The 27,540-nt window shown below is 37.1% G+C and overlaps 1 pseudogene; it reads right to left on the bottom strand.

Moving 5' to 3' along the window:
• Positions 1-988: 988 nt before the first annotated feature.
• On the bottom strand, positions 989-27,358 carry LOC137008303 (alpha-tectorin-like; annotated as a pseudogene).
• Between the last annotated feature and the right edge of the window lie 182 nt (positions 27,359-27,540).

Raw genomic sequence — 27,540 nt, 5'->3', positions numbered from 1 at the left:
ATGTGAACTTCAAAACCCTCTTCCTGAGAAACCTGCACCCTGGACTAAGTCACCATCTTGGCGTAATGGCCTGCCCAAGCACAATGTCAATCCAACAGCTACGTGACTTGACACACAAGGCCTACATCAAACAGAAGATGAACTCAAAGAAAGGTTTGAAAACAGCCACAATTTCAAACTCTGGCAGCCAAACACCGCTGGAAACTCAATAGTACCAGCGAACACAGTTCTGGTCACTCATCACCCACCAATAAACCCAACGAGTTCCCATCTCAAGAACCATGCTTGTGCAACAGTAACAACAGTAAGCACAGAAGGTCAGACAGTCTGTCACAACCAGAAGGCATTACAAAAGGAATGCAATGTAGGAGACAAAGTTTTGCACCACAGCTCAACACAGCCATGTCAAACTTCCTCCTACCTTCTGCCAAAGAACTTCCTGCCTCACTGGACTGACTCCCATCAAATTAGGGATGATCTCTCATCCCAAGTCCAAGATGCAAAGAGCCAATCTTCATCTAAGCCCTTCAAGAAAAGGGGGGAGCAAGACCGACTGAACCAGATCTGACCATACCTACACTGCACTACATTACATTTTACACTACATTACATTTTACACTACACTACATTAACATACTCACCAACATGCTCTTCCTACAGACAGATATTAGTTTCAGAACCTAGCTCAACATCGACTTAGCTACATTCACCATAAGAAACATGCAACCATCTGCCCAACAAGTAGAACACCTTTCATTAAGCTGGTACATGACATCTTAGATGCACGCAGTAGTGTTAGCCATACCAGGAAACACTTAAGTGTTTTATTTTGTTTTCCTCTTCCTCTCTTTCCCTTCTTCTTTATAAGGTAAAATACCTGTCTGCCCCATAAGGGTCAAGGTCATGACATTAGGATTGACGCACCACGCCTAAGGTCTGAAAGCCATTTGAAAATTCAAATGTGAGCCCGAGAGAGCTCCATGATGGGTCACATCATTTTTACCACAAATGATGTCACCAGAACAACCTAGAACAATTTAGAAGATAAGGAAACAAACAATTTAAATCACACAATTTGATCCAAGCATTAACATACTGAGACAATGTAAAATAACACTCCCAAAATTGAACTTAATCCATCAGTACTCAGATAATCTAATGCCCTGCACCAGTATAGTGGTCAATCATGGAGGTGTTGTTTTGTTGTTGCTTTGTGTGTGTCTGCTTCTGTCCATTTTCCACAGTGTCCGCCGGTGTCTTCATCTCAACACATCGCCGAACAAAGGGGGGATATGTAGCAACTGTGGACGAACCAGACAAATGAATGATGATTCTTTCAAAACATAATTCTAATTCAGAATTGAGGTTCCGGCTCCGAACCGTCTGCAGATAAAGCCAGGCTGATTACTTTTACGACACATGCTTCCTGATAGCAGAAGCGACATACCAAAGGGTCACCCAAGAAGACAGAGAGACAATCCAGACCCTTTTGTTTCCTTACTTCACAGGAGAGCCAAAGAGACTGTTGAACAAATAAATCTGCTTCAAAATTGTTCCAACAATTTTAACGGACTTATCAAACATCTTTTAACTACATACATTTTGCATTATGTGTCCACAAGTACTACCTGTAAACAGTTATGCTTTAGAAACACTCACAATTCATGTAAATGTGTTAACTCTTGACTGAATGACTGAAAGTATGCCTTATTTGGACTTAATTTGATTCTTTCCCCCTTTCCTATATCCTGACTTGAATGAAATCTGTTTAAAAGGTATTGTATCCCATTTAACAGCAATTATGTTAAAATGGCAATCTGCTAAAGCAGAGACAGACCGGGATGTGACACTTATGTTTTATTGGGGGCAGAGGAAGGCCCTCTTGAAACAGGACAATGTCTGATTGGCCAAGACTCCTCAGAGGTGTGACAAACAACTAAGTTTAAATGATCATATTGCAAGATAGTGAATGGAGAGAAGTTGGTTAGTAAACGAACTGGAGTTGGTTAGTTCTGGTAAGAGAAACCATGACCAGAGTACCAAGAACAATGGAGTAACAAGAAGAACAGACCAGCCGCCCATCCAAGCCATCCAACCTTCACTCACTTTTCTTTTCTTTACTTAATTTTCCTTTACCGCTGAAAGTCTCGTGTCCTACGTTTCGCCGCAAAGTTCAACCAACGACTTTTGCCGCTTCAACTCCAGCGACAAAGAGACTTCCTTCATTGTTCCACACGGACCCTGATCTGGACCAATCATCGACTTGGGAAACCCCTCTCTGCACGACGAGGGAAATTCACCTTTAAGTCAACGCAAGCAAGTACCTCCAGACCAAAACTGAACTGGTGCATAAATGAATGATTCATGGTTCGTTCTGGTCCTTATGCATTGATAGGAATTCGGTTAATCAGATACTCTCTCTCTCTCTCTCTCTCTCTCTCTTTCAAAACTCTTTCTCTCTCATTTCCTTCTTACTGCAACGCGTATGAATGTGTGTGTGTGTATGTGCGTGCCTTTGTGTTAGATTAGTTTGTGTTAGAATAAATAAAATCTCTTGTAGATTTTAAAAGGAAGGTGTCTTGTATTATGTGCTTTATGATTTAATGTCTTAAACTGTGATCAAGTTACCGTGCTCTAATCAGTGTTTTCACGATTGTTGGATATTTATATCCGTTACAAGAGCTTATTACGGCTCGAGCAAATGAACGCTGGACGAATCAGTTGCTCGGTCGTAATCTAAACAACTCTTTATAATTCCCTATAAATATTTCATTTGAGCTAATTTTACTTCCTAGGGTGTTTTCCCTACAGGGTATTTTATCGGGCCTCCTGAATGTCTGATGCCAGCCGCTTATCTCACTTATTGGTTAAGTCTACCCCTGGTTCTCAACAAAGAAAACAAGTTTCTTTTACCTCCACTGGAAGTCCTGTTACGGCAATGTCACCATAATTCATCAGAATAAATGAAAAATTACTGCCTGAAATTAAAACCACTTGAAACGATGTTTCCTGCAAAGATTGAAAAAGAATAATCACTTTAAACCTAACATTAACTGTTCATATATATATATATATATATATATATATATATATATATATATATATATATATATAATTACATTTTTGTGATATTGAATATTTATATGAACATCACTAAGTGACCTCATTGTTATTATTTTTACTGTTGTAAATGTATTATAATTTTAATCACTGTCTACTAATGTGTTCAATAAAGTATTCTGAAATTGAATTGAACTGAATTATTGGTCAAGTGAAAACAGTCATATTTCAGAAATATATCAAACGTACTGTGTTATTGAAGGGATAGTAAGCAACTTTATCCCATGTTGCAACAAAGACCCAAGAAGCATTGAAGGTCAGATTTGGGAAATGATTGTTTATATCCTGAGTGGCACGTGTGAGAACACTTCCATTAGTGTACTGATTATATGAAATCACTCCTCTTGCACGGTTGTCAAGGTCGGTCCAGAGACCAGCAATTATATCTTGGCTTCCATTAGCAGGAAAAGAGTAGGGAATAAACTGTGATGAAGGCTGGTTGAATGTGAGATGTCCATTATTATTCACCTGAAACATGAAAAATACTGTCAAAATAACAGCCACAGGTTTTACTGATCACAGATGAGTTTATAAAACATCCACCACTCACATTTAGACACAGAATTAAGATGGAATCAATTTCTTACATGAATCTGCTGGTGCATGCGGCCAAAGAACAGAAATGGCCTCAACAGCTGAATTTTAGAGGAGCTTCCATCATCAGCAGCAGCGTTTCTTGTGTCTCCTGAAGAGCCGAATGGGTAGAATATTTCCGGTGCTGCCAAGAGAAAAAAAAAAAAAAATCTGACATTTATGTTTACATTTCACACTGATTTAAGTAAGTTAACCTTAAAACATTAAGGCTATTTACTGGCATCAATCATGATTAGTTCATGTTATCTAATGCATTAACTAATGTTAACTAATAGTGCTGTTAACGTGAATAGGTGCATTAATAATGAGTTAACGTTAACAAACATAAACTAATGCTGAACAGAAGTGTTCATGGTTAGTTAATGTTAACTAATGCATTAATTAATGTTAACTAATACAACCTTATTGTAAAGTGTTATCAATTTATTTAATGTGATTAACAAGAACATTTCAAGAGATCATATTTAATTAAAATACATGTCCAAAAAGATGCTGATGAGAGTTTTTAAAGGAAGCAAGACAATACTTTACCAGTGGTTGTTGTAGACGCTGATGAGATGGACTGACTTGAGGGTTCTGGTATTAGGAACATTTTATATCAACATCAATAACTTTTAAACAAAATCCAGAAAGTAAATGACTGAAGTGAATATGAGTAAATGCTCACCTGCACAGTAAGCTCCACAAACTATTGGCTTGACAAACTCATAAACATAGTAATTTCCTGGACAGGCTTTGACTCTTATAGGGTGGGATGTGTAAGTACAGCAGCCATTCCATGAGGAGACACAGACCTGACAGGTGACCACTCCATCTTCCAGCTGTGGGTGAGATCCATTGAGCCACAGTGGGTCACTAGTGCCACACATGAACTGATTAACACATGATTCTGGCATCTGAGCACTCTGACCATTTTTGTACAGCCTGTACCAGCCATTCCACTCCACAATAGAATCACACATGCCCAAGTTATAATGGTCAGTGGCTCTCCAAGGCTCATCCAGACTGGTATAGTTGTAGCAGGGGTCGACACTTGGAGTGGAGAAAGATACTGTTATGGAAAAAGGAAAAAGAGAGCATTATATTGCAGATTATATATATTTAAGATAATATTAATACAAACCAATACAATTAATGATTAATTTAAGTATAAATATGAATATAGAAAAATACAAATGTTAAGATAAATGACTGTACCTGCACAATAAACAGGAGCTGGGATTGAAATAGGTGGTCTGCTAAATTTGTAGACATAATAATTTCCAGGACAAGCTTTGACTTGGATTGAGTTGGATCTGTAGCGACTGCACTGATCATAACGGGAGCCGAAAATTTGACGAGAAACAACTCCATCTTCTAGCCGAGGATGAGTGCCACCAAGATACAGAGAACTAAAACCTCCACATGACATGTAAGACACACACCATTCAGGCATCTGAGCACTTGATCCATTAATGAAGAGTCGATACCAGCCATCCCATTCTACACGAGTGTCATCATGATCAGATATGTATCCATACATAGACCAGTAATTGAGTGTGCTTCTCCATTGGTTGTCGAGTATGTTGTAGTTATTGCACGGGTCATAATCTGTTTTAGTGAGAGATGATGAGACCAAAAAAAAACAGTATATTTCAATGAGACTTAACAAGTGCAAAAATGAACCAGTCAAATACTCTAATAATCATAAGCTTCTTAAACCATTCATACACAATGTTAATAGTTGTTCCTAAACACACAAATGATCTCGAGAAAATGACTAGCAGTATGTGCACCATTTTTACTAGTACATTAGATACTGTTGCACCGATGAGAGAAAAAAGGTTAGAGAGAAAAATACTGTACCATGGTACAACAGTATTACTCGCGCTATCAAAAGAGAAACTCGTATTCTAGAACGCAAATGGAGACAAACTCGTTTAGAGGTCATCAGAATCGTGTGGAAAGACAGCTCGTCCCGTTACAGAAAGACTCTAAAAGCAGCCAGGGCCGACCATCTCCGCAAACTCATAGAAAATAACCAAAACAATCCACGGTTCTTGTTTAGTAGCTAGATTAACAAATAAACAGACATCACCAGAACAAAACATTTCATTACAGTTTAGTAGCGATGACTTTATGAATTTCTTTACTAAGAAAATTGAAAGTATCAGAAATACAATTGTAAATGTACAACCTTTAACAGTTTTATGATTCAGCCTCAATTATCGCCCCTCAAGAACAGTTGCAGTGCTTTACACACTGCAAAAAATGCTGTTCTTACATAGATTTTTTGTCTTGTTTCTAGTCAAAATATCTTAAAGTTCTTAAAGGTACAATATGTAAAATTTTTGCAGTAAAATATCCAAAAACCACTAGGCTAGTGTTATATATTTTGTCCAGCTGATTACAAACAATATCTCTAATGTTTTCAACTACTTGTAAATCACGAGAAAATTCCCATTCTAAACAGTGACACGGGGCAGTGCAGTCGCCTGTCAATGACGTCAGTTACCTTTGTTACCGCCTTTACTGACGTAGAAACCACATGACAACAGTGCCGTGGACAAATGCGGAAGTAGAGTCTAGCGTCCAGCAAACCACTAGCTTGCTTCAAGCAGTTCCTTATTTACTTCTTGCACGTTTTATGGTGGATTGTGTTACTTATTTATGGAACATAATTACTGTTTACCATCTGCCGCTGATTCTGTCGACAAGGACAGCTCCCGTAAACTCATGACCGGAAAAGCGGAAGCGGCGCCGGCGACTGTTTCATAATAAAAGTCCCGCTGCTCGTTCTGCTCCCGCAACACTCGGTCCTGCTCTGCTTCATACTATAGTAACATTAATAATCGCATCCACGAACATGAGTTCTTCCAGACGCCAATCCCTATTCTTTTGCACCGTCCGTGGAGATGGAGACCACATGTCTCAAGTTTCCGCTCTAAAACTTGGCGTCATCAAACTACGCCTTTGTTTTGAATAGGCTTCTAGCGACCTCTAGCGGAAAAAAATATCACAAATTGTATCTTTAAATCAAGAAGTATTTTCTTGACAAGTAAAAATTATTTTCTTGTTTTCAGGAAAAATAAGTCAAAATTAAGTAAGTTTTTCCTTGAAACAAGCAAAATAATCTGCCAATGGGGTAAGCAAAATAATCTTATTTCAAACCAAGAATAAGCTATATAATCTTGTTTTCAGTTTGGACTAAGATTATTTTGCTTGTTTTAAGGAAAAAAGTACTCAATTTTGATGTATTTTTCCTGAAAACAAGAAAATAATTTGTACTTGTCAAGAAAATGCTTCTTGATTTAAGAACTTTAAGATATTTTGACTAAAAACAAGACAAAAATTTTAAGTAAGAACAGCATTTTGCAGTACAACTATAGGACAGGAAGAGCTAAATAAACGTATCACTGCGTCTAAACCAACAACATGTTTATTAGATCCAATACCCACTAAACTACTGAAAGAACTGTTACCTGTAGCAGAAGAGCCTCTTCTCAATATTATCAACTCGTCTTTATCTCTAGGTCATGTCCCACGACTGTTCAAGCTAGCAGTTATTAAGCCTCTCATTAAGAAACCACAATTAGATCCAAATGTATTGGCAAATTACAGACCCATTTCAAATCTTCCATTTATGTCTAAAATACTTGGAAAAGTGGTGTCAGTCCAATTGTGCTCCTTCTTGCTATCTATGAAAAATTTCAGTCAGTGTAAGATTCTAAGAACATCATGTGCCTGTTTTGTACTTCTGTATCTCTGTCTAGCCATTACATCATGCTTGCTTAGAGAATATGTTCTTTTCTTGGAGTTGTGTACAGCCCCTATTGATTGAATTAATACTGAGGTGCGACTTTCACTTCCTATATTTTCAATATATTATTGGCTCTCTGGCTGAATAAACTTTGTATCTTGGTTGAACTGCACTCTTTGTGTCTGAGTCTTCCATTTGATACCCAGGTACCTGCTTTTCTGTGCTGGATCGCTCAACCCGAATAGATCATTTTGAATTGTATTATTAAGTTGAATAATTAGATTCTAACACAGATCTCAGATCTCATCATAGCACAGAAACTGCACTCGTTAAAATTACAAACGACTTACTTCTAGCTTCTGACCAAGGCTGTATCTCAATACTAGTGTTACTTGATCTCAGTGCTGCGTTCGACACTATAGATCATAAAATACTCCTAGATCGACTACAAAATTACACTGGTATTCAGGGACAGGCATTACAGTGGTTTAGGTTGTACCTATCAGATGGTCACAATTTTGTTTATTTAAACGGGGAAAAATCTAAGATCACGATAGTAAATTATGGAGTGCCGCAAGGATCAGTGTTAGGCCCTCTGCTATTTTCAATCTACATGCTGCCACTCGGCAATATTATAAGAAAACATGGAATTCGTTTCCACTGCTATGCTGATGATACTCAGTTATATATTTCAACACAACCAGATGAAATCTCTAAATTATCCAATCTGACAGAGTGTGTTAAAGAAGTAAAACATTGGATGGCTAGTAATTTTCTTCTATTAAATTCAGATAAGACTGAAGTATTACTTATTGGATCAAAAACTTGTACACAGAATCTCTCAGACTACAATCTGCATTTAGAAGGATGTACTGTTACTCCATCCTCGACAGTTTAAGACCTGGGTGTTATATTAGACAGCAACTTGTCCTTTAAAAATCATATTTCATATGTTACAAAAACAGCCTTCTTCCACCTCAGAAACATTGCTAAAATACGGAATATGTTATCTATTTCTGATGCAGAAAAGTTAGTTCATGCTTTCATGACTTCTCGACTAAACCAGTGGTTCTCAAACCTGTCCTGGGGACCCCCCACCACTGCACATTTTGCATGTCTCCCTCATCTAACACAGGTTTGGGACAGGTTTGAGAACCACTGGACTAGACTACTGTAATGCATTATTAGCTGGTTGTCCTGCTTCCTCAATAAATAAGCTACATTAGTACAAAATGCAGCTGCTTGAGTTCTTACCAGGTCAAGAAAGTATGATCATATAACACCAATTTTATCATCTCTACACTGGTTACCTATTAAGTTCCGTATCGATTATAAAGTATTGCTAATGACCTATAAGGCTCTAAATGGTTTAGCTCCTGTGTACTTAACTGAATGCTTGGCTAAAGAGATGTGTCTGGGTGAGCGAGTCTGAGCCCCGAACATTATCAGGAAGCCTATTCCAGAGTTTCTGAGCCAAATGTGAAAACGCTCTCCCTCCTTTAGTGGACTAGATATCCCAGGTACAATCAGAAGTCCAGAGTATTGTGATCTTAAAGAGCGTGAAGGATTGTAGGGCGATAGAAGATCAGTTGGTAACGCTTTAGATTACAGCCCAGAAAGTACTGCGTAATTACAACGAATTTACAGCGTAATTATCGGTAATTATTTTGTACCTATAAAGTACCTATATGTAATTATAGGGTAACAATATGTAAAGTTTGGTTAATAAAAAGGTAACAACCAATAAAAATTTTAAATAATTATACTGTAATTATTTTTAAATAAGGGTTAACTATTTTAATGTTATGTGGTATAGCTAAACAACATTGGAAATTACAAATAGTTTTACTGTACGTATTTTATTACTAAGGGCTAAATATTATAATATATAAATTATAGGGTACTGTATGTAGTAAAATGCAGGTGTTGTATTATGTTATATTTTATTTTCGGGGAATATCTGGAAAGAGGAAAGCTTATGTTGCACTGCATTGCACCTCGATGGACTATATTGCCATTTAAACAACAATTATCGGTAACGCTTTAGATTACGGCCCAGAAAGTACTGCGTAATTACAACGAGTTTACAGCATAATTATCTGTAATTATTTTGTACCTATAAAGTACCTATATGTAATTATAGGGTAACAATATGCAAAGTTTGGTTAATAAAAAGGTAACAACAAATAAAAATTTAAAATAATTATACTGTAATTATTTTTCAAATAAGGGTTAACCATTTTAATGTTATGTGGTATATGCTAAACAACATTGGAAATTACAAATAGTTATACTGTACGTATTTTATAACTATGGGCTAAATGTGGTATGTATGACCTAATATGCTAACCTCATGGAAAATTACAAATAATTATACAGTAACAGTTTTATAACTAACGGCTAGCTATTCTAATATTATTACCTAATATGCTAAACAACATGGACAAATCGCAAATAATTATACTGTAACTTTTATAACTAAAGGCTATTTTAATATTACGTGTTATGGTTGACCTTGGGGGTTGTGACTAATATTCACAAAATATTATCAAAGTATTGATCTGATGAAAACACAACTGAATTGAGCTGAATAATTACCCTCTTAAGTTGCTTTATAGCTGATAAGCATTTTTTTAAATCATTTATGCTTCTTGAAACATTTTTTTTTTTCTGTTGTGAAGCTGATTTGAAACCTTTTGTAGCCTATATAAAGCGCTATAAATGTGATTTGACTTCTTTAGACAATGTGATACATATCACTAAAGAATACATGATGTGGGTTTTTGTGAGGCTTACCTGATAAAAGTGTTACAGATAATTGTTGTTTAAATGGCAATATAGTCCATCGAGGTGCAATGCAGTGGAACATAAGCTTTCCTCTTTCCAGCTATTCCCCGAAAATAAAATATAACATAATACAACACCTGCATTTTACTACATACAGTACCCTATAATTTATATATTACAATATTTAGCCCTTAGTAATAAAATACGTACAGTAAAACTATTTGTAATTTCCAATGTTGTTTAGCATATACCACATAACATTAAAATGGTTAACCCTTATTTAAAAATAATTACAGTATAATTATTTTAAATTTTTATTGGTTGTTACCTTTTTATTAACCAAACTTTACATATTGTTACCCTATAATTACATATAGGTACTTTATAGGTACAAAATAATTACCGATAATTACGCTGTAAATTCGTTGTAATTACGCAGTACTTTCCGGGCCGTAATCTAAAGTGTTACCGTGGATTGCATTGGCATTGTTCTAATCATATTTATCTGACCGTTATCAGATTGTAGTAGTAAACGAAAAGAGGTGGGTCAACACTAGTGTCCTGGGTTTAATGTGTTGTTGTTGTTTTTTTTTTTTGTGAAATGCAAGTTTAGAGTCAATAAACTCTTTATATTGACTTCAAGCAGTGTCTTCCTGCCTTTACTCTGGTCATGTCCCCAAAGTTGGTATTAATTCAGTGTTTATAATGCTAATCTTTGAACTTCAAAGAATTTTAACCCAAACTGACTGGGTTTCTAAAGAGCAAAGGTTTGTGAAAAAAGTGGAAGATTTAAACACAAAGTCTGTAAAATAAACGGTTAAAAAGGATTTGATGATCCCTAGCGATAGTATTTTATTCTGTGTTGTCATCATTCAAGTTTATTTTCAGCTTTAATTAACTTTTTTTTGTTTTTAACAAAGCAGCTGATATTGCCATAGAAACTTGTGGACTTCCGAGTCGCTTTCACCACAAAATGGTGGAAACGCAGGGCTGCTGCCGGGCTCTGGTGTTGCAATGGAACGCTCTATTGAGTATCGCTTCTTGTTAGTGCATATTCTTTGGTTACACTCACCCCCCAACCCTTATTCCCATCCGGGTCACATCCTATTTTCCCCGGTCTGTGCGGGCCTCGAACCTGGGTCGCTGACATGGGAGGCAGGTGCCTCTTGAGATCAGGGGAGCTGGCCTCCGTTAGCAATTGAGAAAAACTGTAATATGTCTTTTACATTCTCCCTTGTCAAAACAGGAAGAGGTTAATGCATTATGTGAACATGAAGTGAAAATCATCAACAAGCTGAATAAATTAACGTTATTATATGAAGAAGCATGTATATTTCAAATAATATTTAATAAATGCTATATATATATATATATATATATATATATATATATATATAAGTTATTGTTAATTTATTTATTGTATTGGGTATAGTTATGTTAACGTTTTAATTTAAACACAGTATATCTGGCACCAATTTGAAGAACAAAAAACAACAACACTTTCATCCTCTGATCTACAGTATACAGTATTATGTGCGTCTCAAGAGAAGTACTGTGTATTTTACTTGTTTGTGTAGTCAAAACATTTCACAGCTTTTAGGAAACCACCAGAATGGATTCCAAATACGATTCTTCTCAAGTTACCAATGTGCAGTTGTCAGTGGGTTTTCCAAGTAACTCTTGCAAATGCAGTTGATCAAGATTTCTCAGAACTTCCTACACATACCTGTCACCACTGCGATAAGTCTTTTTATTTTATTTTGCATTATCACACAATGACAAATATGATGATTTCAGTTTCTGCATTTTTTTTTAAATAGGCAACAAAATCATGTTAAAACCAGTCATAAAGAATGCAGCCGATCATGATTATGTGATAAAAAGTAAAAGGATTGAGAATTGTGGTGAGATAATCTAACCATCGATAAAGACAAACAGGCACTCCTCTATGAATGAACAGCAGGAAACCTGAACATTATTAGGAGCTGATTGTATCTGTTGGCTCTCAGTGAAGCTCAAACCTCATGTATAAAGGTGTTATAGAGACACACTGAAGAGGATGAAGATTCTCTAATTATTCACTAAACAAACTGCAACATTCTTCAAAGCCTTTAGAATTAAACATAAAATAGCAAGACTCTCTCAAGCATATTATCATAGCATCACGATGGAAAATAAGTAAAACAATTACAAAGATAGCAGTAAAATGATGATCATTAATCATTCTTGTACTTTTATTGAAATAAAATGATTACAAAAGTTCAATCATAAAATGTATTTATTTGGTGCCTTATTTTGGATCATTCAGACCTTTTTCATGCCTTATATAATAAATGCCTGAATAAAATATTACAACACAATTTTTAAGAAAAGTAAGTCATATTAGTTAGTTTTCACTAATCGTGTTTTCCTTTAGTTAAACATGAATCTGATGGTCTTTGTTGTTGTCGCACAACCCCTCAGGTAATACAGAATTAATGTACTATATACAAACATAAATGATTAAATAATAATTTATTATTCTGTATAAAATATTAGTTATGTTAGTGTTGCATCAGATTCCACATGAATTAAAATGACTAAACAATATGCATGTAAAATGTTGTTGTACTAAACTAAAAGTGTATCAGGACACTCATCAGAGGAACAAGAAACACCATCAGAGAACCACACAGACAAGAAGCCTCAGATACCTTCACTTGATCTGGAACCCACTTATCTGTGAACAGAGAATATAATGCAGTGAAATGTATTAATGACAGAAATCATCATAAACCTTTATTTACAAATGATTAAAATAAATTAAATGTTCACCTGTGTTCCCTCCAGACAACATCAGAGGACCCATGGATATGGAAGCACTATCATGGAAGTCCAGAGACCTGCCCTCTCTCCGCTGGTGTCCAAAGTCACAGTCCTGATAGAGAAAAGAGCAAAATCAGCTGTGTGAATCCCTGATAAATATCACTGAACAAACTAGAAACAAAGGAGCGCACAAAGTTTCCAGAAGAGGGCAACCACAAACATGGTATTTTAGCAGCCTTGAGCATCTAGCCATACTTATATTAGTGTTTGATCATATTCCACACATACAATGAATATTTATTTCACAATTACAGTACTAAATCTACTCTGAAAATTTATCATCACAATTTTATGAATTATGAAAGGTTTGTAAACTGACAATTGAGCAGAGTCTTGCGCACAACACTTTTGAAATAATGGATAGATGTGTGTTAAATCTACGTTGTTTTATGGGTAAACATTTTATTTACCCAGATAACCCTTCTTGGTTTACCATACAATATATTTACTTTTTATACACAGTTATTATTCTGCTAACAGGATTAGTTCACCCAGAATGTTGACTCTTCAGTCAACAATAATTTGTATTTGACTCTCCAGTGAGTTGATTTCCACATTCATGGAAAGTGTTTGTGTTTGAGGGCAAACACAGCTGAAAGAAGCCTTTAGGATTTTCACTCTGTAAAATTAATTGTCAGTAAAATATTTGCCATGCAGAAATATAATTTCTATCAAAAACAGTCATTGATCTGGTTAGTGATGTTGGACTGCTATTATACAAAACACACACAGAGATATGATAAAGTTAAAGTGCCCCTAATATGGATTTTTGAAAATTACCTTTAATGTTGTGTGTAACAGCTCTAAGTGAATGAAAACATCCTGCAAAGTTTTAAATCTGAAAGTGCACCATATATAAAGTTATTGTCTCAAATATAAGAGTCGACTCTGAGTCAATTAAACTAATCCCAAGCCATTTCGTCGTGACATCAAATCATTCATGACATCAGCATATTGCCCGCCCACTTACTGCGTGCACAGACACCAGGGAAAACCGAAAACCTCTCAAACACTGCTAATACGTGAAGAATCAGTGGTTAAAATTAATCTTTACAACAATACCACAGCAGTATAGCCCAAACCTTGAGAAAATAAGGTAAAAATAAATGCATATTATAAGACAAAGTGTTTTTTGATCTTGCATGCTTGTAAAACTTTTGTTGGGGACTCCCAAAACAAAAATAGGAACCTTTCAAAAGTCATAATAGGGGCACTTTAATAATTAAAAAAGGTCAAAGGACACTCTTCAGAAAAATAAGTAATAACATTATAAAACTACACAGATACGGACAAAATCACATGTTACAATTTACTTTTCACCACTGGTCAGGATGGAATAATCACAGTTTGGATAAGGATTTTTAAAAATCATTTTATTGAAGAAGTCAACTTAAACAGCTAAAAAGCATTTTCCACAGTAAATATTTTGAGTATTTAAAATAAATAGGTATTTTAAATATTAAAAATAAATGAAGAAATCAAATGAATTCTTATTTTATCATAATAGACAGACAGAAACGTAAGAGTCATTATTATTAGGTAAAAATACAAGTCAAAGCTGAAAAATTTATAAGTTCAGTGCCAATTGTTCCTAATCCAATGTACAGTGTACAAATCAAATATGATGAACAAAAAAATTTGAAATGTATAAATCAAAGGTAATTCTATGTTTAAATATACAACGTAGTGTAGGCACAAAGGAGTGCAACCATCAAAATGATCAAGGAACCACACAGGCCTGGTGCCTTGGACACTTGCACTTTTTCTGGAATCTGTATGTCTGTGAAGGGGGACAAGACATGGTTCAGTGCATGGTCAAGTTGCAAAAGAGATATAAATATGGCTCAAAACATATATAATTTTGACATGAGTGAAAAGAGAAAATTAAGTATTATGGTTATTAAATTTAACATTTACCTGAGTTCCGTTCAGACCAAACCAGAGGACCCATGGAAATGAAGGCACTGTCATGAAAGTCCAGAGACCTGCCCTCTCTCCACTGGTGTCCAGATTCACAGTGCTAAAGATTGAAAATGGATAACCAGAATGTGATGAGATTTTTACACAGTTTACAACAGTATGTTTCCTCATATGCACAGACTTCCTAACTCTAGATGGAGCTATAATACCAAAAACAGATTTTGGCAATAAAACTTTTAAAACACTATGTCAGTGTCTTCTGAAGGAACCAGAACAAACTGACTGTACACTCTAAATTCCATTACATTTCACAAATTAGCTATAAAAAAGTATTATGAAATCAGAACTCACCATTGGGCATTGGTTGCTTGACAGAAGGCAAAGGTGAACAGCACAGTGCAGGTAAAGCTTAGTGGAGTTTGCAGTGAAGATAAACATCCCAAAGGAGAAACGGCTGGATGTCGAGACGCCGTTCTGCAGCAGCTCCACTGTGTCGTCATTTGGATTGGGACACCTGAGAATATCAATAATGACAAATTCTTTAATTTCAAAGACATTCGATAAAAAAGTGATCTCCTGTAAATCATCACGCATATGCATTCCATGTACAAAAAAAAAAAAAAAAAGGAATTTTGTGCTTTAGTTCTGACATACTGAAAGACAAGGCATGTAAGACAATCCTAAATAGGGATTTTAACGATTAACTGTCGATAGTACATTTATTTAATAAAACTTATCGGTCGCCGATTAAGCAGGTTCATGCGCATGCGTGCTGCTCAACCGCGAAACAGGTAAAGAAGACACGAAGAAAAAATAAGCGAGCGCGCTGGAGTTATGTTTGGGGCCATTTTAGAGTTACAACTTCATCGTGACTAGAAGTTTGCATGCGCATTTGCAGCCTTTTGTTTTGTGCAAATGTAAGTTGAAATATTGTGTTTATGTTGTGTAGGCCTATCTATATCTGATTTATCTCATATATGATGCATTGGTTAAGAATTAACGCTGCAGTAAAGCGTGCCGTTGATCAGCTTCAGGGCATGCAGCTCAAACAGCAATGCACAACTAATAATAACTATGATTGGGACTGTCATATTACATCACATTATGAAGAGAACAATACTGTAACTAAACAAACACATGACTCACACATTCTGAATAGCACGTAACTTATTTCAAGTTCACTTGTACATTTGCATCATTTTGTGCAGATATAATTTGTAATATTATGTTTATTTTGTATATGACTGATTAGTCTCATATAAGTGTTTCTTAGAGTTAAATAACGCACTAGCAAAGTGCTCCAGTTTACCAGTGTTAATTCAGTGCTTCAGCACATGCAACTCAAACAGCAATGCATGACTAACAATAACTATGATTTGGACTGACATATTACATAACATTAATGAGAACACCATAATAAATTGTTGTGAATTCCTTGAGTTTAGTTGCTGTGGTATTCAGCACGTCGTTACAGGAAGAACGCGTCCACAACAGGAGTACACATTCTGACAAGCACTCACAATACACACTGTATTGGTGGTTATATTTGATTATGAAAATAAGTAATTTAATAAATTATCAATCACATCAACTCATTTTACAATCCTACTAGCTCTTTATTTAGACTAAACCATTCTCATTCATTTGGTGAGGAACATGGCATTTTGAGCAACATTTGCACACCCTGTCATGCTGCTGTCTATATATACTACTGCATATTGCAGTATTAAGGCTATCGATTAATTGATTGTTAATTTAAATGACAATCAATCATGGGAATTTGTGTAAATTGACATCCTTAATACTTAATGTAACATTTTTGCTGAATAAATAATAATCATATCACATTGAGTTAAGGCCAAGCTTAAAAGAATAGATAAAAAGCACTGCTTTACTCTGAAACGATGAGATCCCAGCGAAGGCTGTAATCAGGATCATTCACAGGTGTAGCCCAACACGTGTCCATCACCAGGGCAAACTGGTGGCTGTCGACCCCCTCAACACGAACTTCCACATGCATCTCCTGGTCGAGCTCTGCATCCACTGCACCAGTGAAGGGCCAGGTAAACTCATCATCCTGATATGGAACCATCCGGACCTGATATCTGCCTTCGCCAGCAGGGAGGATCTTTTGCACAACACTTTTGAAATAATGGAAAGATGCATGTTAAAAATACTTTGCTTATGGGTAAAATTCTGTTTTAGGAATAAAATGTATATTGGTTTAGATAATATTACCATATACATTTTTAATGCATTTATTTTTCTGCGTAAAGGATTAGTTCACCCAAAAAGTTAACAATTCTTTCAACTTTAGCTCCTTACACAAAGCTATCACTTAAATGGTGAAGATTTGGAATATACATCATGAGTCATATAGACATTTTTTGTAAATTTTCAAGCTTGAAATTTCCCATGAGCATTAACTATGTTGAAAATTGAGACCAGTAAAATTCTGTGTTCCTTGGAACAAATAAAGACATTAGGTTTGAACAAAATCTGTTTTTTGGTGAACTACTCCTTTAATAAAATAGTGCTGCTTGACTCGCACCTCTCCAGTGGGTTGATTTCCACATTCATGGAAAGTGTTTGTGTTTGAGGATAAACACAGCTGAAAGAAAGCTTCAGGATTTTCTCTCTGCTGATGAGACCTTCTGACCTCGGTGTCCCCAGAATAAAGTTATCATAGATGAAGTGGGTGCCGTTAGCCTGTGGACAACAAATATAACATTTTGTAATTGAGCCTAAATTGAATTCAAGGCATTTAAAAAAAAAAAACAAAAAAAAAAAAAAAACAATACTAAAGCATCACTTCAAACTATAAAAAGCCAAAAGGTTGTGTCAGTTAAGTTAAATAATGGTGGGTTACATATTACTGGTGGAGAATGCGGGCAAACGTCCTTGTCTCTTTTATGGCATTGGTTGTGTATCCTTCCCCTCTGAACCTTTTTGAGACTTTGAGAAGTCTTTAGGAAGGTCTGTTAGAGACCTTCCTTTTGTTGTAACAGATTCAGTACCCTTACAGACCTGCATGCAGATTTCTCAAAGTCTCAGAGAGATTCAACTGGTCTGACTCTGTTGATTCTATCAGGCATTACAAATAGTCAGATGGTGTATTTGAATAGATAATACAAAGTTAAACCTACCACAAGATTTGTACCACAGATGTGTTTATCATTATCATAATGGAATTCGACTCTGCCATTACGGACTGTTCCTTTGCAGCTGGGATCATTGAGGTGTAAGACATCAGCTGGAAAACCAGCCTCAAAGAGCTGACAGCGAGACACAGAAATAGAGCCAGAGCTGCTTTCACAGGTTTCTGAGAAATCTGAGGGGAAAAAAAGAGATTGTCAGATCAAATGATTGTCAAGGCAATTAATGCTATTGATATTTTTTTGATATTATGAATGATATTTTTTGTTGAATACTACCAACCAAAAGAGTCAGATTCTGGTTTGGGTTGATCATCGTTGCATAAACAGCCATAAACACCATTTTTCTTCCCACACCTTTCATCCTCAGAGCAGTTGAGTTCAGAACAGTGATCTCTCACATCTAAGACGAGAAGCACAGATAAAGGAAATGCAACACAAAGACATTGAGTCGTGTTAACAGAGCTAAAGGTTAGTCTAGCTACCTACACTTTACACTTTTAGCAATACTAGTGACAAAATCAGAAAATATTTTGTGCTGAAATGTGATTTTGACTTACCACACCGCAGACCTGAACACCATTCTGGGATCTGTATCTCCAAGATGGCACAAGCTGTCTTATAGGCTTCAACAGCTGAACATAGCATGCCATTGGTACGTGTGTAGAGACACAGATCATACACACAAGAGTAGTAATAAGGTGCAGGGTCAATATGAAGATGGCAGTTCTGGAAGGGGCCAGTGGTGTTATGATAATACTACAGAGATCAGAATACCTCTGCCTGGATGGACACTCATCAGCATTACCGGGCTGGTCTCTAGTACCGCAGCTGAAGAATACAAGGAAACTTCAGGTCAATTATATGCCAATACTATTTCACCATTTGGATAAAGAAAGAGTTTACAGGTGGACAACAAATATAATTTCCTATTCATGCATATTTTAAACTAAAACAATAATTCTCTACTTTTTGATTGTCAGGAGATGTTTTACATTGGACACTGTCTGGCAACTGTTAAATTTTGGTTTACTTTTAGTATTTTGTTCAATTTGCAAGAAATCAACATTTGGAAGAAAATTTCTCTCTATATCCCAAAGTCTAATTGTTCATACCCTGGAATGCTGGTGTCTGATTTCCAGCTGTGGCCAAAGGAAATGTCATCAGAAGCGAGTTCTCCACTGGGTAGCACTTTGTCATCTGCAGGATTACCATTGAAATTTCCACACATTCCACATAGAGATCCATAGAATCTTTGGCTCACCCTGACTAGAAGGCTGTTGTGTCCATCAAAATGGACAATGAATTCATTGGATGCATTTAGAATTACAAATTCCTGCTCCTCATGTAGCTCTACAAGATCATTGATTTGATAAGCTGGTGTGTCAATAGGATTTCCATCAACCTGAAGGAGAATTAGAACATTTTGATATAAGAGAGAAAATGAGAGAAGTGTATAAGTCTATTGAAGTGTATATAAAATGTATGTCATTTAAAACATAACTTACTTTAACTCTTTTGTTCTGCCCAATAGTGATGTGTGTCTGTTGTCCATGTTGTGACAACCAAACATCCACTGCAGAAACAAATGACACTACCATGTTCCCCCGGTGCCTGTTGGTGGCCACCACACGGAACCCCAGATCACTGTCTGTAACATTACCGCAGGTCTGGGCAATCTCATACGAACATGTTCCCTGGTAGGATTAACACAATACAATTTGTTTTGTTTTGGTTTCGTTTTCATTCTTTGCCATGTTCTGGTTTGCCTGAGTTCTGTCTGCTAGTTTGTTTCAATAGTTCGCATGAGTTCGGCACCTCTTTTAGTTTATGTTGATTACCTCACTCTGTGTAATTAAGGCCTGGAAGACACTAGACGATTTTCAAAATTTAACCGATTTTAAGGACAGTTTCAACTTATTTTTAAAAATTATAATACTCTGCATGCACACACTAGATGATTTGGCCAGACCGCAAGACATGCTGGCATGTTCGATATCTACAATTTGGGATCAGGGAGGCTTTGACTCGATGGTGAGCAGTAATATAATCATAATGACACCATACAATTGAGGATTGTTTTGGACAAAAAGTAGGTTACGACAAGCCTCGAATAGAAAATCAAATTTGGGCAAATCAGGCCCAAAATAAGCTTAAAATCTACAAGTGTGTGGCCATCATTAGCCCTTAGTTCTACTCATTTCTTTGTTCAGTCTTATGCTATTGTGTACATGCCTTGTTGATTTCCTCTAGCGTATTCCCCTGGTTTATTAAAAATAACTTTGGAATTCATTCTGATTTGTGTATGTTTATCTACACATAACAGTTAACCAGTTTATACCTGAAAGTGGGCCACAGCCCCATCAAAGGTGATGTAGTGGGGGTCACCCCAGACTGTGCATGTGGACATTGTACTATAGCAATCACGATGTCCGTTTCTGACCGCACACTCCATGGCCGCTGTGCAGAACGATGCAGTGCAACGTAGATCATTCGGAGCAAAACACTGACAGCGTTGGGAACATGTTGAATCCCAGAACTGTTCACCAATCTACAAAATCAACAATGACAACAAACTTTACATTTCCATAACATAAGATCAGTGTGTATTTTTACATATAAAAAAAATGAATCCTGCTATCACCATGTAGTTTTTTATGAGTACCATACAAATGCAATGATAAGTAAATATATGATATATATATGAAAGTACTATGATTATACCATCTATGTACCATGGCAGCACCACATTTTTCTTTTCTTTTCTTTTTCTTTTTTTTTTTCTTTGTGTGTGTGTGTGTTTGTTGTATGTTGTCATAATATACTAAGGCTGTGCTTCCCCTTATCCGCTGCCCTATATGATAAGGTTTAACATAAAAACATAATGTTTAATCCTCACATGATAGTAGAATCCATCATACAAGCAGCCACATTGCTCCACTGGTACACAGAGTCCTCCACTCCTCACAAATCCCTCATCACAGAAACAACCTTCTGAGCATGTGTGTTCACAACTAGCATCGATGCTGCTGGCGCACGTATGACCACAGTCTGTGCCACACACCTCATAATGACTGTTTGGGATGTTTGATGAGCAGTCCATGACTGGAAAAGGAACAAAAATGTATTCATAAAATGCAATTCATACTATGTACAATATAAATCTTAATCTTTGTGATAAAAGGAAAATTTAATATAGAGAACAAATTCATCTGAAGTTGATCTATTAACATCTCAGCCACACCTCCAATCACTTACCACAGGATGCAAGTTCTCTCCAGGGGTAGACCATGGCATTGACAGATTGACAAGCACTCACATAGGATTGGATAGAGCGACATAAGACACTGTTGCTGTTCCCAGAAATGCACACATCAAACACACAGTTACGAAAGTAGACTAGTGGATCTACAGAACCATGGCAAAAACTAAAGGGGCCCTGATTGTCTCTGATGATCTGACACAAGGCTTGAGTTGTGCTCTCATCTTGGCAATGTCCAGGACCTCTGTCCCCATTGTCATCATTGCATGACATGTCCTCCTCAACCTTCCATGCTGCCCCAAACTGGTCTGTTGTTGATGCCAGAGCACCTGACGGAGTGAGGAAGTCATCCTCGGGATGGCCATTAAAGTTGCCACAGATGCCACACATAACTCCACTGTATTCTGCTGGCACAACAATGTTTACCTCAGAGGAACCACCATAACTGACACTGAAACCAAAGTCAGTTGAGACATATATAAACTGTCCTGTGGAGTAGACAGACACCCGACCAGAGTCAAGATAGACAGGGAGGTTTCTGGTCTCTTCATCAACCTAATTGAAGAAAAAGTAGAGTATGTTTATACAAAATTATCTTATCAATAATTAAAACATTAATGTTATTTATATCACATTTACAAATTACAGTGAGAGGGACATGCTTACCTTAACAGCAGAATAACTGTTCATGTCCCGTGACATGTGCACAAGATGCCCTGAGACGTTGACAAAAACTTCAACAGTTATTGACACAGACAATCCATTCCATGCTTCATTTCTTGCTTCCACCTGGAAGTGTGGTAGTCCACGAGTGTCATTACACACTGTGGCCAGCACATATCGGCATTTGCCTTGAAAGTCAAAGTAGGTCCTATCAAAGGATATATAATGGGGATCTCCAGACGCAGAACATCTACCATGTGGACGAGGATGGCAGCCATACTCCCCCTCCACAACACGACAGATTTCCTGTTCACTGCAAGATGATGGTGTGCAACGGACATTTCCAGTGATTCCATCACAGACACACAAGGACTGGCACTCTTCACCATGCCAGAACTGCTCTCCAGGCTGCCGATAACGGCCATCATAGTGACAGCCACAGCCAGTGGGGGGAACACAGCGATCTCCATCCAGCACTAGTCCATCATTGCACTGGCATCCCCCCTGGCATGGCAAAGTGCACTGGAAGGGAAATGAGAGGCTAGGGCAGGACGCAGGACATGATGTGCCACACAGTTCAAAATGTGTATTTTCTGGACAGTTGGGATCTTGGATAATTAAGACAAAACCAGATGGAAAAGGCAATGAATGATCAGCATTTTGAAGATGTATACTTTTGATTCTGAAAATTTTGTCACCTTACAAGATACTAACCACAGTGGGTGATACTCCTCCACTCTCCAACTACAATGCCATTCTGTTGGCAGTGCAGTGTGTACCCTCGCAGGGCTTCACATAGAGCCTCCCTGGCACCCTCAGTCTGCACCAGCATTTGAATACAGTCTTCAATCCGCTGCCAAGGGTCTAGTGTTCTGCTGCACTCAGCAAATGGTCCATCATTCATTGCCATGATGCTGCACCGCTCACAGAACTCACTCCTATTCTGATAAACTCCTGGTTCCCAAATGTCAGCTGGGTCCTCACACTGGGCTGACAGGGATCCATCACGCCAGCTGTCCGCAAAAAGCTGAGAGTCATCCAGCAGGACACCATCTGGGCTGTAGAATTCATCATTAATTTTTCCATTCAAGTTCCCTCACATACCTCCAAGTGTACCGTTGTAAGTGGTTGGAGCTGTGATTCGGACAATGTGCGGCCAGTCAGCTCTAATCGTCACTCCAAAGTTCGTCTTCAAAACAAAACCCCTCACACTGCTGTGATAGATGCGGATCTGACTGGAACCAACACTGATGGGTAGACTAACCACCTGTCCATCCACCTGAGAAGAATAAAAAAGTAAATTGTATTGTAACACTTTAGAGTAAGGTTCCATTAGGTAATGTCTGTAAATGCATTAAACAATATTAACTAACAATGAGCAATATATTTGATACAGTTTTATTTGTTAAGCTTTATTAATAAAAATACAACGGTTCATTTTTAATTTGTAAGCTCAGGTCCATTAAATAATATTAACTGATAAAATGTTGGATTTTAATAATGTATTAGTTAATCTTGAAATTCATAATTCAAATACTTAAGATTCATAAATGCTTTAAAAGTATTTTACACTGTTAATTCATGTTAACTAATAGAAACGTATTGGAGTGTTACCAACTGATCTAGCATATGTGTTTGGAATAATATAGGTAAACTTTTCGTAATACATGAAAATCTGAAAAAAAAAAAAAAAAAAAAAGTTTTAGCTGACCTGTACATTGCTACCTTCTCCCAATTCAATGGAAACATGAGTTCCTCCTGCCTCAAACTTCAGGAACCTGGAAAAGCCTTGAAGGCCTCTGGGTACTTTCTCCACGGTCAAAACAAAGTATGGTAGTTGGGATGGCCCCATCACTCTGGCAAGGGTCAGTCCACAAGCTCCTGGGTATCTGAAAGTTTGTCCATCAAAGGTGTGGTATGAACCCAGGCTTTCAACCGAACAGGTAGCATAACTGATGGGTCTGCAGCCCCTCACACCATTACGGAGTCCACACACCTCTGCTGGACCACACTGGTGCTGATAGCAGACCATTGACCTGCTACTACAAACACACTGTCTCCCACAGTCCTCATCCAACACTACTGACTGTCCTTCAGAGTAATAGAAGCCCTCAAATGTGCAGCCACAGTTCACCTCAGGCACACATTGCCCAGCACTGAGGATGTATCCATAATCACAAATACAGCTCTCCTGACTGGGCAAGGGACAGTTTATTGGGGCAGATGGGTTGCTACAGGTTGCAGGGCAGCCTGATCCATGGGACTCAAAATGACTGTGATCAGGGCATATGATTTCTGGAAATGGAGGGCAGAAATTAGAATTTGCAAACTCTGATCATTCACCTTCCACAAATATTTTAAATTATTATTATTATTATTATTATTATTATTTTTTTTTTAAATAAACTTATTTTAAGTTGAATTAGGTTCATTGCCAATCTTACTTCTAATACAGATATATCAAGGCACTTACCACAAAAGCCTGTTTGTCTCCACTGCCCTAGTTGTACACCCTGCTGTTGGCACTGAGCAGAATACACATTGAGAGCCTGGCACAGAATAGGCTGGTACCCTCCTCCTAAACAAAGATCATAGACACAGTTCTCTATGTAGGTCTGTGGCGAAAACACAGAGAGGCAAGATGCAAAAGGCCCTGAAACATCGCCTAGGATTCCACAGTGGTTTGTGTCACTGTAAAGGCTCATTTCACTGCTGGTACAAACCGCACAAGCAAGTCCTGTGCATCTGACATCATGGCATTCAGGATCTGTGTCCCCATCTACCTTCCAAGAGTTGGCAAAGTCAACATCCGAGCTCAAGATCTCTCCAGAGATTGAACGGAAGTCATCTTCAGGATGTAGGTTATAGTTCCCACACAGACCACATGTGGCATTCTGGTAGTCATAAGGTACAGAGATGGTGACATAGCTATATGCATCATAGGTCACTAGGAGTCCAAAATCTGTGCTGATGGCTAAGGAAAAACCTGACTGATAGACTTGGATGGAGCCATTTTGGAGGGTGAATGGTGTTGCTAGAAAGGTCCCATTAACCTTGACAATGTTGACAAAAAAGAAATTAGGAAAATGTAATGGTGGCTCAAATCAACATTACAGCAATACAGTGATACTTACCTTTGCCTCATAATGGTGATCTTTGACCAGTTCAATTTCTTCATTATAGACAAATACTCTGACCATCCTAGTCCATGACACATGTGTACTACCCCGATGCTCATTTTTGCCTTCAATGCGATAGTACGGCAAACCATTTCCACAAGCCTAAACAATGATACAAATTCAGAACCAGTAAATTATTGTACAATCTCTTCTACAATAAATAGAAAGCCATAGCAGCATTACTAACCTCAGACAGAACATATGTGCAGGTTCCTTGAAAGTGAAATATCTGATTGTCAAAGGTGTAGTAATGAGGATCACCGGAGATAGTGCATGTTTGCCGTTGAATGTTCTGACAAGAGTATTGGAAAGCAGCTGGACGGCAAGCTTGGGAATAAGCACAGGTCTCAAAGCTGCACTGGAGACCACTTCTAGTACAGGTGCATCTCTGCTGACAGTTGACATCACTCCAGAAGGAGTCTCCTAGATGCACTGGAAAACCTATAACAACGAGTTTGTGAATATAAAAGAATAAAAAAATAATACCAAAATACCAAAACTCATTTGAGTAATTACTGGAAGGGTTCACCTATGGCTCACTAGCATGGTATAATCACATTTGAATAGGTCATTCATAGTCTTTTGCAAATATTGCACACAGTCAGGGATCAGCTTTACCATTAAATTGACAGCCTCGTGTTCCATGATCTGTTCTGAAGGCCCATCTGCCTGGCACATTGACATTGCTGCTGTATGGTAGGGCTGTGATGTCATTCTGGAGTGATCCAGTAATTGAGAAATGGTGACTTGAGTCGATGGTGTCATAACCAGCCTAATGATAAAGGAAGACATCCAGATGTCAGATTAGTTAGTCATAAACAATTCAATACATCATATCCATCTGTTATCTTGTGCATACCTGTACATATAGTTGCGTTGGAGCGATTGCACCATAGTTCATTACAACAAATGAGAGATGGCCATTTGAAATCAAAACCACTTGGAAAGATGTTTCCTTAAAAAAGACAAAAAAAAAAAAAAAAAAAAAAAAAGCAACAACAAAAAAAAAAACAAGTTATTTAAGTGAAGCAAGAAATGGTATATCAATTTTTTTTTTTTTTTTTTGGTTTTCATGGTATCAAATTAGGCTTCAGTACTTCAGCTCTTGAACTGCAGCAGTATCCAACTGTATCCCATGTTGCAACAAAGACCCATGAAGCAGAGAAACTCAAGTTAGGGAAGTATTGGTTTATGTCTTGGGTCGCCTGTGTAAGGACACTGCCAGAGGTGTACTGTTGATATGAGATAACACCCTTCCAACGGTGTTCAATATCAATATCTGTCCAGAATGGAGCAATGAGGTCTTTCCCTCCATAAGCTGGGAACTGGTATGGTCTGTTGCTGGACCATGCACTGTCAAAAGTCAAGTGTCCATTGTTGTTAACCTGAAATAGAAGAGGACTGATTATCATGTGCAGAATTCTTATAAAGGATGCAAGGAAGAATTTTCTCATTTACTTTTTCTCCAAGAGTGTAATGATTATAGACAGGTTACAGACTCTCATAATCAAAGATCCCCTCATATTTGATTTACTTACATAAATTTGGTTGTATGTTTACCCAAAAAATATAAAGGGCGACTGGAGGTAAATAACTGATGAACTTCCACCATCAGTGCGTCCATTCACTGTGTCTCCAGTTCCAAATGGATAAAATTGTCTCATAATATTGACGTCATTGTCTGAGAAAAGAAAAAAAATCAACAGTATTGAACATTTATTAGTAATGTCACAGTCATCATTTCAATTTTATTTACCTTAGTGTCCCTATCATGATATTTGCAATTGCACATTATGACCTATATCTACATGGCTGAATCACTTTATTATGACTGATAATATAATAGCCTATATAGGTTTATAAATTAATCTAAATTATTTACATGCACCACAAACACACAACATTGATCTGATCTGCTCATACCAAACAACTATCCTCCAGATTGTAACACAATACATTATATTACCAGTCGTAGTGTCCATGGTTGTTGTTTTATATGACGTTAAGCCTTCCAAATAAATAAATGATCTTCCAGACTGATATATCACATTATATTACCACTTGTAATGTCCATGGTTGTAGTTTCCGTGGTTTGGACTGTGCTTGTATCTGCTACAACAGTAGTAGGGTTTATGCTGCTTGCAACTGGGGAGAAAAAAAAAAAAAAAAAATTAATGATGCTTTTTGGGAAATGCACCCCATATTGTTCCTTACTTTAGATTAGATTTGTATTATAGGTGTATAATATTTGGGTAC

Source organism: Chanodichthys erythropterus, chromosome 19 (assembly GCF_024489055.1).
Source record: "Chanodichthys erythropterus isolate Z2021 chromosome 19, ASM2448905v1, whole genome shotgun sequence".
NCBI lineage: Eukaryota > Metazoa > Chordata > Actinopteri > Cypriniformes > Xenocyprididae > Chanodichthys > Chanodichthys erythropterus.
This window is presented reverse-complemented; position numbering and strand designations above follow the sequence as displayed.